This window comes from Vombatus ursinus, unplaced genomic scaffold (assembly GCF_900497805.2).
Source record: "Vombatus ursinus unplaced genomic scaffold, bare-nosed wombat genome assembly UNPS02014820.1, whole genome shotgun sequence".
Classification (NCBI taxonomy): Eukaryota; Metazoa; Chordata; class Mammalia; order Diprotodontia; family Vombatidae; genus Vombatus; species Vombatus ursinus.
Window position 1 is genome coordinate 8,187,468 of NW_020954598.1, and position 17,343 is coordinate 8,204,810.

Genomic DNA, 17,343 nt, shown 5'->3' on the forward strand with positions numbered 1-17,343 from the left:
ATGCTTGAATTGTAGGGACATGTCCCTAAAGTCCTCAGTAAACTTAGTGGGATGTTCTGAGTATCACCCCAGTTTCTCTTTAACCTGAATAAAGTCTTAAATGGAGAACAGAACAGATACCCTAATTGTTCCATTAGGGGAGGCAGGAACTCTTCTTAGGGGAAAAAGCCCTGAAGGTGCTGCGGAAACAAAGCCTGGGGAGGAAGGGAGATAGGAAGTCCCACTTCTTGTGAGCAAGAGACTGGGGAATGCTGGCTGGCAAGGGGGAAAGTCTGGCACAGGAGGAGGGAGAGGTGTCAGGGGAGGAGATACCATCAAGACTGGGGCTGAGGCCAGGGTCTGGGTGGTCCTTGCCTCAGGGCCTGGGGAGGAGGTGTCAAGGCAAGGGCCTCTTCCAAAGCCTGAGTAGGGGTTACCTTCGGAGCAGGGACCTTCCTGTCTTGGCTGGAGAAGAGCTTGGGAATAGGCAGCTCTTCCTTGTCAGGGAACCATAGCACGAGGTCTAGAGGTTTAGGGGTGCTGGGACCCTGAAATCACGACACACGGGTCCTACCCAAATGAATTTGACCCAAGCCTTCTTTCAGCCAGAAACAAGGTTTATTAAAGATTCGCCATATTGACTAGACTCTTAGGGAATCTGAACATTTGTGAGCTATTGGCTAGGTTCTTAAGGAATCTGAGCCAATGCCTGTTGTTATATCACATTCACTTCTGTAAATATCCCCCACACTTCTATCTTTGGGCCCTGTGCCTAGAAGGCCACCTTTGTATCAAAGATTTAAAAAGAAAAAAAGATAACAACAAAAACTAGCATTTATATCATATTTTAAGGCTTTCATAATGTTTTTCAAATATTATCTTATTTTATCCTTGCAACGGCCCTGGGAAGAGGATGCTAGTATCTTCCAATTCTATAGATGAAAAAAAATTAAAGCAGACTGAGGTAAAGTTACTTGCTCAGGGTCACAGAGGTAATATATATGTGAAATGGCATTAAAAACTCAGATCATCCTTACCCCAGGTCCAAGGATATTAACAAAAAAAGAAAAGAAAAAAGAACTAATCATAACACTAAGCATTTCTAACATTTTATGCAATAATTTATGCCTGATATCTGCCACATAAACAATGAAGAGGCAAGTTTCACTTTCTCAATCCTTCCCAGGACAAAATTTGGTCAATATAATTATAGAACATTCAATTTTGTTTTACTTTATTTTCTCTCCATTAGTTTTTTTTGCAGTCATTGTGCATGTTGTTTCCCTGATGTGTATATCCATGAATATACATGTGTGTATACATAGGTGTATGCATGTGTACATGCATGTATGTGTGTATGACATTTCTGTCTTTGACTTCCTTGGAATGTATGCCAAGCAATGAGATTTTTTAAATGTTTATATATCATTGTTATCAATTTGCAGTTCTTCTTTTAAAAACTGTTCATATGCTTATTTATGCATTGGAAAATGATTCTTTGTCTTGTATATTTATTTTAGTTTCCTACATTTCTGATATGCTAGATCCTTATCTGAGATATTTGATAAAAAGTTTTCCCCTCAACGAGAGATTTCCTTCTTATCTTAGCTGTATTGATTTCGCTCATGAAAAAACTTTTTAATTTAATGTAACTAAACTTGCACTTTTTTAAAGCTTCTTATGCTCTGTAGGGTCTTTAGCAGATATGAGTATTGTGTTTTGTCAAAAGTGTTTTCTGAATCTATTCACATAATCATAAATTTTGGCTACTTTTCCAGTATGTATAAAATTTTCTTATTTTAATGTGATTATTTGAATTATTTATTTAATGTTGAACTATCTTTGCATCCCTGTTATAAATAGCACTTGGTCATTTTAAATATTTTTGATGTATTGCTATTAGTCTTTCCTGTGATTTATTTGAAAATATTTATTAATCTTTTCTTCTGATTGATAGACTCATAGAATCACTTAATGTTAGACTTGGAAGGGGCCTCAACTTGCAGCAAGTCCGACTCACACATAGAAAATACAGTCCTTACATCAATGCAACTGACATGTGTTTATCCGATCTCCACTTGACTTACTCCCACAAGACAAAGTCACTACTTTATGAAGCAGCATATTTTTCCTTAGAACAGTGCTACTTGTTAGATCTCTCTCTCTCTCTTTCTCTCTCTCTCTCTCTCTCTCTCTCTCTCTCTCTCTCTCTTTCTCTCTCTCATTGGTGAGGCTATTGGGGTTAAGTGATTTGCCCAGGGTCACACAGCTCATAAGTGTCAAGTGTTTGAGGCAGGATTTGAAAGCAGGTCCTCCTGATTCCACTGCTCCGCCTTGCTGCTCCTAGGTATCTCTTTTGGCATCAATTTAATTAGCTTTTTTGCAACTTCCATCCTCTTTCTGCTCTATTTCAACAAACAACACACAAACACACACATACACACTTGTGTATGTATATGTATATGCATGTGTATATGTGTGCATTCTTTCTTCGTTATGAAAACCCTTTGCATAATTGAAGAGGCCTCTTTATTGTGGCAGGTGGGGATTTCACCATGTGGTTAAAACACAATAAACATGTACAAAAATTTTTGTAAAAATGATTCCACTCACCACTGGTAGATAAAATTTGTGAATGCTTATGGATAACAAGAAATCCAGTAGACCTGAGATGAGCAGATCTTGTTGTGCCAGTACTCAATAGGTTTTGCATCTAAATGTAAGTCTTGAGTGAAACAGTGTTAACAAATGATGGCCAGCTTCCTGAAGTTGGAACTAGACACATATTTGTTTGTTTGTTTCCACCCCCCCCAGTGGCCACACTGATGGGGAGTGCTGTGAAACTAGTGAATCTTTATTCATCAAATCTAATCTAGTCAACAAGCTTTTATACCTCTCAAAAGGAGTGAATGACAGGCTCAAAACAACATGATTGCTACTTGCAGGAACGTGCCATGCCACTATCATTAGGGCATATGCTCCTATCATAACAAATCCCAAAGAGGTCAAAGAAAAAAAAATTATGAAGATATGGAGACCCTCATTATCAATGTGCTGAAAGATGATAAGTTTATAATTCTAGAGGACTTTAACACCAGAGTAGGCACAGTCTATCAGACATGTCCTTAGGAGAAATGGAGTTGGAAATAGCAACAGCAATGGTTGCTCATTATTGAAGACTGGCTGCCTCTCATGATTTTCTCGTCACCAACACTGTCTTTTGTTTACCTAAATGCAATACAACTTCATGGATGCACCCTTGCAGCAAACACTGGCATTTAATAGACTGTGTCATTGTATTTTTTTGTTTTTGTTTTTTGGGGTTTTTTTTCTGAGGCAATGGTGACTTGCCCAGGGTCACATAGCTACTAAGTGTCAAGTGTCTGAGGCCAGATTTGAACTCAGGTACTCCTGAATCCAGGGCTGGTGCTCAATCCACTGTGCCATCTAGCTGCCCCAACTGTGTCATTGTAAAGAGAAGAGAAGGACAGTATGTAAGAGTGATGAAGGAGAGGTGTGGCACAGAGTGCTGGATCTACTGGCCAGTACTGCCTGTGTGCAACTTCTACTACTAGTACTAGTACTACTACTACTACTACTACTACCACTACCACTACCACCACTACTACTACTGGATCATAGACTTATCATCTCTAAGCTAAATATTCACATTCAACAAAAATGGCAGCCCCAAGGCATGACAACTATCAAAAGACAATGTCTTCTGATTAGAACACTTCTTTTGTGAACAGTTTGTTGCTGAATTGGAGGGAAAGCAGAGCCAATATGTTGTTGGTAACAGTGGAGCAGAAAAGGAGTGGGTAGTTTTCAGAGATTTGGTGCACAGAATTGCATTTATTCATCTGGGCCAGAAAACTCACAAACATTATGACTGCTTTAATAAAAATTATCAGGAAATTCAGAAGCTAAGAAGTGAAAAATAAGAATTCTACAAAATCTACCAGAAGGATATTTCATTTGTCTCTAAAAAGGCAGAGTTAAACTCCATCAAAGATAGGCAGCTAGGTGTCAACATGGATAGAGTACCAGGTCTGGGGTCAGGAAGATCTAAACTCAAATTGAGTCTCAGACATTACTAGTTGTGTACCCCCTGAGCAAGTCACTTAAACCCCATTTGTTTTAGTTCTCCATCTATAAAATGAAATGAAGAAGGAATAACTCCACTAAAAGGGGCAACTAGGTGGCACAGAGGATAGAGCACTAGGCCTGGAGTCAGAAATACCTGAGTTCAAATCCAACCTCAGACACTTACAAGTTTTGTGACCCTGGGCAAGTCACTTAACCCGGTTTGCCTCAGTTCCTTACTTGTAAAATGAGCTGAAGAAGGAAATGGCAAATTCTTACAGCATATTTGCCAAGAAAACACCAAATAGATTCACAATGTATTGGACACAACTGATACAACTAAACAAACAACAACTCCATCAAAATTAAAGTGCAAGTGAAGCTTAGAGAGAGTCTGGATTCTTGCCTCAGTAAGAATGCAGAGGGAATTCAGTTTTATAGTGATGTTAACAATCCAAAGGGATTTTACAATGCCCTGAAAGGTATTTATTGGCCAAAGACTTTTGGTGTATCTCAACTACTTAGTATTGGTGGAACCACCAGGATAAGTGATAAGGGCTAAACACTTCCATGATATTCTCAAAAGATAATTTTCAACCAATGCTGAAGTCATTGACCATTTACCCCAAATTTTAGTCAATACCTCTCTAGATAAACTTCCAACTGAAGGAGATGTTTTGAACCATTAGGCTCCTCTCCTGTTTCAAAGCTCATTCCAGCAGAGATCTACAAGGCAAGGGGTCCACTGCTCATGCAAAAGCTGATACAAATCCTCTGGGTTATGTAACAAATGGAAATTATTCCCCAAGAGGTCAAGGATGTCTCCATTGTCCATCTGTAAGAAGGAAGTAGAATGTCCTGTGTCAACCACAAGGTCTTCTCTTTTTCTTAATTGTTGCAGGCAAGAGTCTCACCAGAATCCTCCTTAATCAGTTGATTCTTCACCTGGAAGATGGTTATTTACCTGAGAGCCAGTGTGGCTTCGAGAAGGGCCTAGGAATGGTTGACATTGTATTTACAGCCCTACGACCAGGAAAAATGCTAGGAGCAGAACACAGGTTTGTACACAAAGTTTCTTCAATCTAACCAAGGCACTTAATTCTGTCAATCTTGAGGGCCTGTGGAAGATCATGGCAAAATTATGTTTCCTAGAGGAGTTTATCAGTATTCTATGCCATTTTCATAATGACATACTTCCATGAATTCTAGACAATGAATGATGTTTTTGCACTTTCCTGATCACAAATGGAGTGAAGCAAGGCAGCTTTTTTTTCTCCCTTTCTTTTTAGCATAATCTTTCTAGTGATGTTATCAAATGCCTTCAACAAGGAAGAAAATGATATCAAGGTCAACTTATACACTGACAATAAATTATGTAATTTTAAAAGCCTACAAGCCTCAAGACTAAAGTGGAGGGAGAGCTGATGCATGACTTTTTGTTTGCAGATGATTGTGCACTCAATGCAACCTTTGAGGCCAAGATACAACAAAGTATGGCTCCATTCTCTGCCTCTTATGCTAATTTTGGCATAACAATTAGCACCAAGAAAATGGAAGTTCTCCACCAGCAAGTGCCACACCATCCATGTGTGGAACCATGGAATTTGGAATTGAAGAAATGTCTTAATGCTGTGGATCAGTTCACTTATCTTGGTTTTTTTAGGGAGGTACACGTAGATGATGAGGTTGATGCACACATTGCCAGAGCTAGCTCACCATTTGAAAGGCTTTGAAAGAATGTGTGAAAGAGAAGAGTTATTAGGCTGCCTACCAAAATAAGGGTCTACAGAGCTGTTGGGCTGAGGTCATTGTTATATGCCCATGAAACTTGGACAATATACCAGCGCCACACCATGAAACTGAATCACTTCTTTATGAATTTTCTTAAGAAGATTCTGAAGGTCACCTGATAAAATAAGGTACCACATACTGAAGTTCTTTCTGGAGCTAAACTGCTAAGCATTCAAACTCTATTACAGAGAACACAACTCTAAATGACTGGTAACATTGTTCAAATGTCAAATGCACATTTGCCTAAAAGACTATTTTACAGAGAACTCACACAAAGCAGCTGCTCACATGGAGATCAAAAGCAATTCAAGGATACTCTCAAGGTCTCTCCAAAGAACTTTGGTATCAATTGTGAGAGGTGGGAGACAATGGCACAGGATCATCCAGCAAGGTGTGCCTGCATCAAAGAAGGGACTATGCTCAATGAGCAAAGCAGAATTACAGTAGCTCAAAAGAAACATGAGACGTGCAAATGTAGAGACATCTCCTTCCCCAATGGTCATACAGACTATTTGTGCCCAACCTGTGGTTGAGCCTTCTGAGCTCATTTTGGTCAGCCAGTAATAGCTGAACACACTATATATTCATCCTGATAAAATGATATCATTTTGGTCTTCTATAAGCATCAAGGACAAACAACAACAACAATAATAGTAGTAGTAGTAGTAGTAGTGGTGGTGGTGGTGGTGACGGTGGTGGTGATGGTAAGGGTTGAAGTACTAATAGTAGTTTTAATACAGAAGCACCTGTTGATGCAATAGAGCTGGACTCAGAAACACCCAAGTTCAAATCCAGCCTTTTACACTTACTGCCTGTGTGACCCTGGGCAAGTCACTTAACTTCTTTTTAACCTCAGTTTTCTCAACTGTAAAACAGAAATAATAGTAGCACCTACTTTCTACAGTTGTTGTGAGGATCATATGATATAATATTTGTAAGGGCATTCAGCACAATGCTTGGCACGTAGTAGGTATTATATAAATGCTTATTTCTTTCCTTAATAGTAGCAGCATTTTAATATAATTATCATTTTGTTACCATCATCATCTTCATCATTATTTTTATTACTACCTAGTTCTTATCTTTCCTGAGGGGGTTGTACTCAAACCATTTTAGGAAAAGATATCAAATTGCTATTGTTCTTTTATATTTGATATTACATAGATAATTGCCTAGAGGAGGAAATAACTAATCTGTGTAATTAAATATGAATATTAGGTGTAAGTTCCTTTCCTGAAGGATCATTGCAAAATTCCTTGTTATAACTCTAATAGCAGACAGTTGAATAAGCATCATATGTACCTTATCCTTATCCAATATGGTTTTGATCTGTAATGACAGGCTTCTAGATTTTGAAAGGCCTTGTTTCAAGTAGCTGGGAACTTAACAGTATTTAATATAATCAAAGTTATTAAAATATTATTTTAAAGTTTTTTTCTCAATTCTGTCTAGAAGATTATGAGTAATAGATTGACTAATATTGGCTAAATACACTAGAAAAAAATTTAAAGCTGTATTTATAGTATAGGGATTTATAATTTAATAGTGATAGTGAGTTTCTGGTGGGCAATTTTATCCCTCAGGTCATGTCTTGCTAGGAATTCAGTGCAGATTAAATTTTTCCAGTGTAGACCATATAAAAATTCTGAAGCATCCATATCCCAACTTTCATTCTTATAGGTGACTTAGATCCCTGAGTCAATGTATTTTCCCTACTATTAACTACCAGTGATGAGCAATCCAGTTGTATTTAAACAATTACCCTTAAGTTCACAAATGGATACTTTCTATGAAGATATAGGAAGGAAAGAAGTTATTAATATTAATTTCCCAATTCTTGGGAGCACACTCTCTCCTATAATACTCCATTCCCTGGGAAGAGGGACTTAAGCTTAAAGCAATTGCTACCAAGCAGTAATCCCACCAAATTCACTTCTAAATGTGGCTAGCCGCTGGATGAATCCTTTCTACTATAGCTAGACTGGGTGTTGTAGGTCATTCCACAAGGACTTGATACTCTAGTTGCAAAATATGGTATGGATCCTGATTCCTGGACTTCTTTTGAAATTTATAAGGTCATAGTTATCTCTAACAAATGCAAATAAAGAAATGAGAGGCCTGTATTCAGAGGCCACATCTTCTTTTCAGATAGGTAAGGCCCTAGGCCTCTCCACAAGCAAAAGCTTAGAGCATGTCTTTTATGAATTATACATATTGGAAAATTAATGTATTTCTCTATTTTTTGACATTTTATGTTTATTGAATAATGAGCTCTTGGTCCCTTTTTAAACATAATTGTGATATTTTGTATATTCTCTTTAAAATCACTAGATTTAACTCCTCATTTGTGTTTGGTCTGCAATTCTTCTCATTTCTTCTTATGAACTTAGAGATTCCTAATATTATTGAGGAAAATACCTAGAATCATCTTCAATCAAACTACTTTTATCTCACTTATGGAATCAATTATTATTTTCACCTACTTTTAAAAATACCCTCAAAATTTAAGGAAGTAAGTAGCAAAGGAAACTGATTTTATAAATGATTTTCAATAATATGAAAAATAGATTCTTTATGTATTCTAAGAAAAAAAGATAATTTGAACATATGAATAGGATTCATATCAAATATATTCTTTCACAATATGAATTTTAAAGACATTCATGAAAAGTTATAACATGAAATCAATAGATAATTGAATAAAATAGAAGGTATGCTGTTCAAAGGACAACATGCTTCATATTTCCTTAGGGACCTATGACTTAAGTGATGTATCTATTTCTTCTACACACAAAAATATCAAGTCAACAATATTTATTACATGCCTACTATATGCCAAGCACATTGCTAGGCATTGAGAATACAAAGGATGGCAAAATACAGTTTCTGCCTTCAGAGACTCTAATAGAATGAAGGAGGTAACATTCAAACACCTAGATTAATATTAGATATATACAGGATAAATTGGAGATAATCTCAGAGAGAGGGGACTCACATTAAGGACGCTGGTAGGATTTTATCTAAGACTTCAAGGAAATCAAGGAAGTCAGGAGGCAATTCCAATAATAGGGGACAATCAGTGAAACTGCGCACAATCAGGATATGCAGTGTCTTGCAGAAGGAATAGCAATGATTCTGGATCATACAGTATAGAGTATAGGAGGGGAACTGAGTATAAGAATATTATAAAAGAAGATAAGATCTAGATTGTGAAGGGCTTTAAAATTCAAACAGAAGATCTTTGCATTTGATTCTGGAAATAATAGAGAGTGATGAGATTTTTTTTTAATTCACTTATTGGTGGGAAGGGTAATGTCATGGTCAATGACTTTTGGAAAGCTGCTTTGTCTTACAGTACCAGTTTTCTTAGATAATAAAATTTACACTTTTCATTTCATTGGGATACTGTATGAAAATGTACTTTGTAAAGTATAAAATGTTATAGAAATCTGAAATAATATTATTATCCTCTAACCACCCCATTTCCCACCAGTGCATCTTTCAGGTCTCCTCAACAGTGGTAAATAGAAACCTGGTTTTAGATTGCCTGGATGGAAAAGGCTCATGGACAGCTTGGAGAAAAAAAAACAACAACTATCCTTTTAAACTATATCTGGATTACTAAATTCATTTCAGGGTATTATACTTTATAAAGACAACAGGTCCAGGGGGTATCATGGTAATAATAATAAAAAAAAAAAGGCGAAGTGAAAATAGAAGAGGAATAATTTAAAAGGAATTTAAGCTTTGTAATTAGAAAAACAATCTCTTTACTTAATTTTTGTTCTTTCTTCCCAAAAGAAAACAATCACACACACACACACACACACACACACACACACACACACACACACACAGAGGAGAGACAGACAGAGAGAGTTGTGATTTGCTTATCTATCCCTCCGAATATGTTTAATAAATTAGCCTATTCCATCCATCCATTCATTTATATATTCAACTGGACACAGCACATGAAAGTAATCAAGAAAGCAGTTAAGACTATCAATTTCCAAATTGGGCAAATAAAATTGTAAAACTATAAAGTTTGATTGAAGTATTTGGGATAATTAATTTCAAGGACTACCTAAGTGAATACTTTCATTCTACTCTGCAAACTATGTGATGTCTTTTAATCTCTCTGTTTTTCAGCTTCCTCATCAGAAAATGAAAGGGGGTGGGGAACCTGCAGCCTTGAGGCCACATGTAGCCTTCTAAGTCTTTGGGTGTGGTCTTTTGACTGAGTCCAAGTTTTACAGAATAAAGCCTTTTATTAAAGGGATTTGTTCTGTGAAGTTTCGATTCAGTCAAAGGGCTGTACTTCAGGACCTAAAGGGCCACAAGAGGACTCAAGGCCACAGGTTCCCCATCCCTGGATCTCTGAGATCTCTTCTAGGGCCAAAGTTGTGATTATACAATTATGATAAGAAGAAAGAAATTAAGGCACAGAAATTTTAAGCAACTTATAGAAGTTCATAGCTATAGGACTGAGAGTTGTAAGTATTCTTAGAGATGTACAACTTCCTGTAAAATGTTAACAGCAAAGGAAACTGAGACTTAGAGAGGTTCATTAAATATTCCTGGGACACAAAAGTACTCAGTATCAAAGCAAACCTTAAAATAAGTTGTTTTGATTCACAATCTAATATTATTTCCACCACATCACACTATATGTATGCATATAAATATATGCACAGATGAATATCCATATATATGTATACACATACATAAATAATTTGATGCATACTTATGTATAAATATATATGTATGTACACATTTTTATATACTTCTTCTAAATCACAGTCCAGAGCTTTTTGTTTTGTATTTTAAGTCTTTATTTATAACATTTTACTCTCAAGTATATGGAGATGTCAAAAAGATGTCAAATTTCTAGGAATTAGATGACCAATTGATCAATCAAGAGATTGAGCATAGGTGATAGAGTGGGGATGACAGAGAAAACAGTCTGTTGAAGGAGATTATATGGAATAAGATAATTTATACTTGCAGAGAGTTGACATTCTAAGGAAGAAAGTCACTTTTTTTATGTTAGACATGGGATAAGGAGGAAATAATGGCAGAAGGCATGAGATAAGAAAGCAGAATTCCTCACGTTGGAAATGTATTCTTCCCTTACAACCTCTTTCTCTGATTGGCTGGTTCCTCCTAGATCTTCCATTTTAAAGAAAATACACAAGTCACTTGTGTCTTCTATGTTCAATCTTCAAACAAATGGAGTCAGGTTCTATTTCTAACTTGCCAAGGAAATATTATCTCCTATGTTTCTGTATAGGTATATTACCATGCCCCCTTTCAGCTTCCTTTTTTATGTGTTGCCTTTCCTCATTATGATGAAAGCTCCTCGAGGGCAGATACTATCTTTCTTTCTATCAAATAATATAATGTTTCTACAACTCTTAGACCTAAGTGCCTGGCACATAGTAGGTACTCTAAAAATTATTCCCTTACCCCATCTACTGCCTTGTATTTGTGCTTCCAGCACTTACCACAGTATCTGGCACATATAGAAAATATATAATAAATACTTGTTAATTTGACTTGATTTGGAAATAAAGAACTTGAGATGTCTATAGAACTAGTTTAGTGAGCAGTCAGTAGTGTGGGACTGGAACCCAGGAGAGAGAATAGCAATACATATACAGATCCAACAGAGGAGAATTGCACAATGAACATTCTTTTGGGAACCAGTCTTTAAGAAGGGACTACTGTCACCTAAAGTTCTCCAAAGTGGCTTCTTTGGTTGTCTGCTCTGGGACATATATACTCCTCACAGCTGCCAATTCCTCAACCACCATTCATATATTTCTCTAAATATTGATTTGAGAGATGACTTCCCAAACTTTTTCTAGAAGCTCCCACTGTGGGAATAGCAGTGGGTTCCAGTTTGGTTAATGTACTCGTAGAGTGAAAAGTCATGTTAGGTTCTGAGACTCATAGTCAAGAACTTCTTAGTCAATTCAAGAAAATCAGTCCAAATCTCCAATTTTCTAAAACACTCATACTAAGAATATTTCCTAAGTGCTAATTGCAAATGAGACTATAGTCTGTACATTTGTAATGCTTCTAATTTAAACCTGGACTAACTGAACAGTGTGAAATTAATTAAGGAGACCAGCTTTTGCACATTAATCACCAAACTTTTAACTTCCCAGAAGGCTAAGGAATTAAAATATATTTCAGGGAATTACATAACTTGATCTTCTTCAGTGTACAAGGTTTTATTTCTGTACCTATTGTACTTTCTATTCATTAATGTTATACAAAATCAAGAGATAACATATTCCCTTAACATTTTTAGTTATAAGGTCACACGAGGAACATATGTGTCATACAAATATAAATGTTGTACAAGATGGTGAAAATAACTTTGAGAATCAGCTTTAGAGTCAAAAGATTGGTATAAGTATCAGTTCTGAAACTGTTTGTGATCATACAATAGAAAGTTATGTAAAACAACTGGCACACAATGAACTATAGACAGTAAATGCTCACTCTTGCTATTGTTATTATTACCTAATACTTCTCATCTCTTTCAATAAGATTAAGAAAAAAATAAATAAGGCACTAGGAAAAACCACTAATCTATTATCATTTTTGTATATTGAACATTCTATGCTATTGGATAGGTAGATTTAAAGAAAAGTAACTGTATCTGTACTTGAATAAAAGCATCAGGATGTAAACTTATCCTTCATACATTCACTGAAAGCATCCATAATACCACCCTAGAAGCAGACAGGAAAAGAGGGATGCAGTAAAACTTATTCCAATCCCACATAATATTGAATGTCTACACTATGTCTCTAGAAATGGAAATTTATTTAATAATAATAATTATCAGTGATAAACATAATCATTTTATCATTATAACCATCATTAATAAAAATGTTAAAATGTTTAACTTGGAGGTTATGAGTATTTGATATGGTGATATAGATTAAAAACATTGTCCTGAACTTTTATGGATAGATAGCTGTAGAGATAGATAGATGATTTCTCACAACAGTTCACTTTGTGATAATCATGTGGTTACAGTATAATTTATTGATTTGTTCTTCAGGATATTTTGAAATCTATATTTTAACATGGGGATTTGTCATCTGTCAGTCCATGAAAGATATCAATATTCTGATATATGGTTCTAGACATCAGGTCATATCTTGCTCAGAACTTATTAAGTGACAATCTTTCACAACCTGCGAATACAAAATTTCCACCATTTTCTTGCATATTCTACATTTGTCTCTTCATAAGGATAATTTATTTGTAAATTTTTACAGCAGTGATTGGTCCTAAATTAACACATATATTCCTATATTTAAATGCATAATACTTCTTACTTCTTTGATGTCATATTGTTGGCTGAGCTCATACAAACACAAGCTATAGAGGGCCTTTTTAATCTATTCTTGGATTTTCACCATTTCAGTGACTCCATTCAGACATAAAACCACTTTCAGTTTGATTAAAGAAATTTAATTTTGCAGACTTGTTATGTGTAGTCTTTCATATTATTTGGTGTATTTATGTCTTCCTCAGGGCAAAATTAAGCTAAAGGAATAGAGGCAGCAACCCAGTTTAACCCTCACCCCAAAGAAATCTGTTCAAAATAGTTTTAAAATAATGCCTCAAATAAAATTTTGAAGCAGCAGGGCCAAAAAAGTGTCAGGGTGAGACACTTTTCCATGCCAAGATAACTTATAAGGTTGGCAAGAGAGATCTGTGACATCAAATAGCATCCTGCAACAGCACCAGCTGTGGATCTTGGAATTGGCCATGACAGAAGTAGTAGCAACAGTAGCAGTAGAAGTTCTCCATCTAGAGACAGTAAGGAAATGATACAACTAATCAGAAGGAGATCACAGAGGACTCTTTATTTTTTTATTTTTTATTAATTTATTTTGATTTATCAACAATCACTTCCATAATCTTTTGAGTTTTAAAATTTTTCACCCTCCCTACCTCTTCCTCAAGATGGAGCACAAGCTAATATAGGCTATACATATCCCTTCTTATTAAACATATTTTCACATTAGTGATGTTGTAAGCAAGAATTAGAACTAATAAGAGGAACCACCAGAAAGAGGAAAAAAAACACAACAGAAGAAAAAAAATAGCAAATAGTATGCTTTGATCTGCATTCAAACTCCATAGTTCTTTCTTTGGATGTGGATAACATTTTCCATCAGGAGACTTTTGGGTATTCCAGGTTTATCTGAAGTCTGCCTGTTCATCATTTCTTATAGCACAATAGTATTCCATTACATTCATATATCACATTCACAATTACGATAACTATCTGTGTCTTTCTCTTCATCCTTTTCCCTTCCCCCCCCTTCCCCCCCCCCCCCCCCGTTTATGCTTTTCTTTCTCCTTTTTCCTTTTCCCTCCTCACTAATGTTTTGCTTTGGACCACCACTTCCCTCAGTCCCACCTTCCTTCTATTAATCCCTTCCCTTTTCTTTGCCCTTTACCCTCCTTCTGCCTATAGGGCATGTTAAATTTCTATACCTAAGTGATTATGTTATTCCCTTCTTAAACCAAATCTGATGAGAGTAAAGTTCAAACAATGCTCATGTCCCTCCTTTCTTTCCCTCTGCTGTAATAGTTTTTTGTGCCTTTTCCTGTGATGTAATTTACCCTTGTCTGACTCCTCCTTTCCTTTTCTCTCAGTATATTTTCTTAGTTAGATCAGATTAATTCACTTACTTGGATCCATTTAACCCACTTGATTAGATTTTTTTCATTACGTCAAAGTCATTTTATACCTACCCCCTATATGTATACCTCTTTAACATGGTGTAATAACAATATAGTTCTCAAGAGTTACCTGTCATCTTCCCTTGTAGGGATGTAAACAGTTTGCCCTTATAATTAACATGTTATTACTTTCTGTCCTGTTTACCTTTTTATGTCTCTCCTGAGTCTTGTATTTGAAGATCAAATTTTCTGTTAAGCTCTGATCTTTTTATCAGGAAGGTATGGAAGTCCCATATTTCATTGAATATCCATCTCCTCCCCTGAAAGATCATGCTCATTTTCACTGGTAGTTGATCCTTAGTTGTAATCCAAGTTCCTTTGCCTTATGGAATATCATATTCCATGGCCTATGGTCTTTTAATTTAGAAGCTGCAAGGGCCTATGTAATCCTGACTGGTTCCATGATATTTAAATTGTTTCTTTCTGACTGCTTGCAGTATTTTCTCTTTGACCTGGTAATTTTGGAATTTGATTACTATATTCCTTGATGTTTTCAATTTGAGATCTCTTTCAGGAGGTGATTAGTGGATTCTTTCTATGGCTGTTTTACCCTCTGGTTCTAGGACCTCAGGGCAGTTTTCCTTTATGATTTTTTGAAAGATACTGTCCAGGTTCTTTTTTTCATCACGATTTTCAGGTAGACCAATAATTTTTAAATTGTCTCTCCTGGATCTATTTTCTAGGTCAGTTGTTTTACCAATGGGATATTTTACATTTTCATCTATTTTTTCATTCTTTTGTTTTTGTTTGACTGATTCTTCTTCTCTCATAGAGTCATTAGCTTCCATTTGATCAATTCTAATTTTTAGCAAATTGTTTTCTTCTATTAGATTTTGTACCTCCTTCCGCATTTGACCAATTGTATTTTTTTTAGGGACTTGTTTTCCTCAGTGTATTTTTTTTCCAGTTGGCCAATTGTATTTTTTAAGGACTTGTTTTCTACAGTTAATTTTTGTTCCTCCTTTTTCAAGCTTTCCCATTTTTTCTTCTACCTTTCTCATTTGACTTTTAAATTTCTTCTTGAGCTCTTCTAAGAAGCCTTTTTGGGCTTCAGACTGGTTCATATTCCCTTTTGAGGTTCCAGATGTGGATTTGTTGACAATGTTGTACTCTTCAGAATTTCTGCCTTGATCTTCACTCTTCCCATAATAAGAATCTATCGTCCATATGTTTCTTTTTGCTCATGGTGTTTGTCTTGAAGGAGTGGTGCAGTGGAGTCATCACATAGCTGGAGGAGGAGCAAGAGCTGTGTTCAGGACCTTCACGGTCCCCATGGACAGCCTGAAGGTGCTTATGCAGATCCACACTTTCCACATCAACAACATGTTTATTGTAGGAAAGGTCACACAATACTAGAAAGAGAGGCCAAATCTCTGGCATGGCAATGACATTAATGCCATAAAAATTGCCCCAGAATGGTCAGCTATAAAATTTATGGACTATGAGCAGATCAAACATCTTGGCAGTGACCAAGAAACATTGATGATGCAGGAAAGATTGGTGGCAGACTCTCTGGCAGGAGTTATTGCCCAGAGTAGCAACTGTTCTATGGAAGCCCTAAAAACAAGGACAGCATTGCAGAAAAAAGCACAATATTTGGGCATGTTGGATTGTGCCAAGAAGATCCTGTCCAAGGAGGGAATGACAGTTTTCCAGAAAGACTATATCTCCAATATGTTTGGAATTATTCTTTATGCAAATACAGACCTGCCTGTCTATGAGACAATTAAAAATTATCCTGTTATAACTTTATGCAGTCAACAGGGCAGACCCTGGTGTGTTTGTCTTCTTAGCTTATGGCAAAATATCTAGTACTAATGAACATCTGGTCAATTATCCTCTGGCTCCTGTGAAAATTTTGATTCAGGCTCAGGCTTCAATTGAGGGAAACCCCAAAGTGATCATAAGCAGCCTCTTCAAAGATATCCTTCAGTCAGAGGGGATATTTAGACTGGCGGCTTGGCTTCCAACTTCATAAAGATGATACCAGCTGTAAGCATCAGGTTTGTGTTTTATTTAGAACATGAACATCACTTTACAGGTACAGTCTTGATAATGGGAAGGTGGGCTACAGATTATGTAACTTTTTCTTCTTCTTCTTCTTCTTCTTCTTCTTTTTTTTAAGTTCCATATTGGTCATGGAGTGAAAGAAAACACACACACACACACACACACACACACACAGAGTGAGAGAGAGAGAGAGAGAGAGAGAGAATGTATGCTTTGATCTGTATTCAGATTCCCTCAGTTATTTCTCTGCAGATGGATAGTCCTTTTATCAAAGTCAAATTTTCTATTGACCTTTGGGCTTTTTTTTCTCATCAGGAATGCTAGAAAATGAATATCTATTTTCACCCATTAAGGATTATAATTAGTTGCTGGGTATGTAATTCTTGGTTGTAATCCTAGTTCTTTTGCCTTCTGAAATATCATATTCTAAGCACTCTGATCTTTAAATGTAGATCCTTTGTTATCCTGACTGTAGCTCCATGACATTTGAATTCTTTCTTTCTGGCTATTTACAATATTTTATCCTTGACCTGGGAGTTCTGGAATTTGGCAATAATATTCCTGAGAGTTTTCATTTTGGGATCTCTTTCACGTGGTGATCAGTGGATTCTTCCAGTTTCTATTTTACCCTCTGATTCTAGAATAACAAGGCAGTTTTCCTTGATAATTTATTGAAAGGTGATGTCTAGACTTTTTTTT

General features: G+C 36.1%; 1 pseudogene; it reads left to right on the forward strand.

Moving 5' to 3' along the window:
- The first annotated feature begins 248 nt into the window (after positions 1-248).
- LOC114024252 lies at positions 249-16,687 on the forward strand (annotated as a pseudogene).
- The last annotated feature ends 656 nt before the right edge of the window (positions 16,688-17,343 follow it).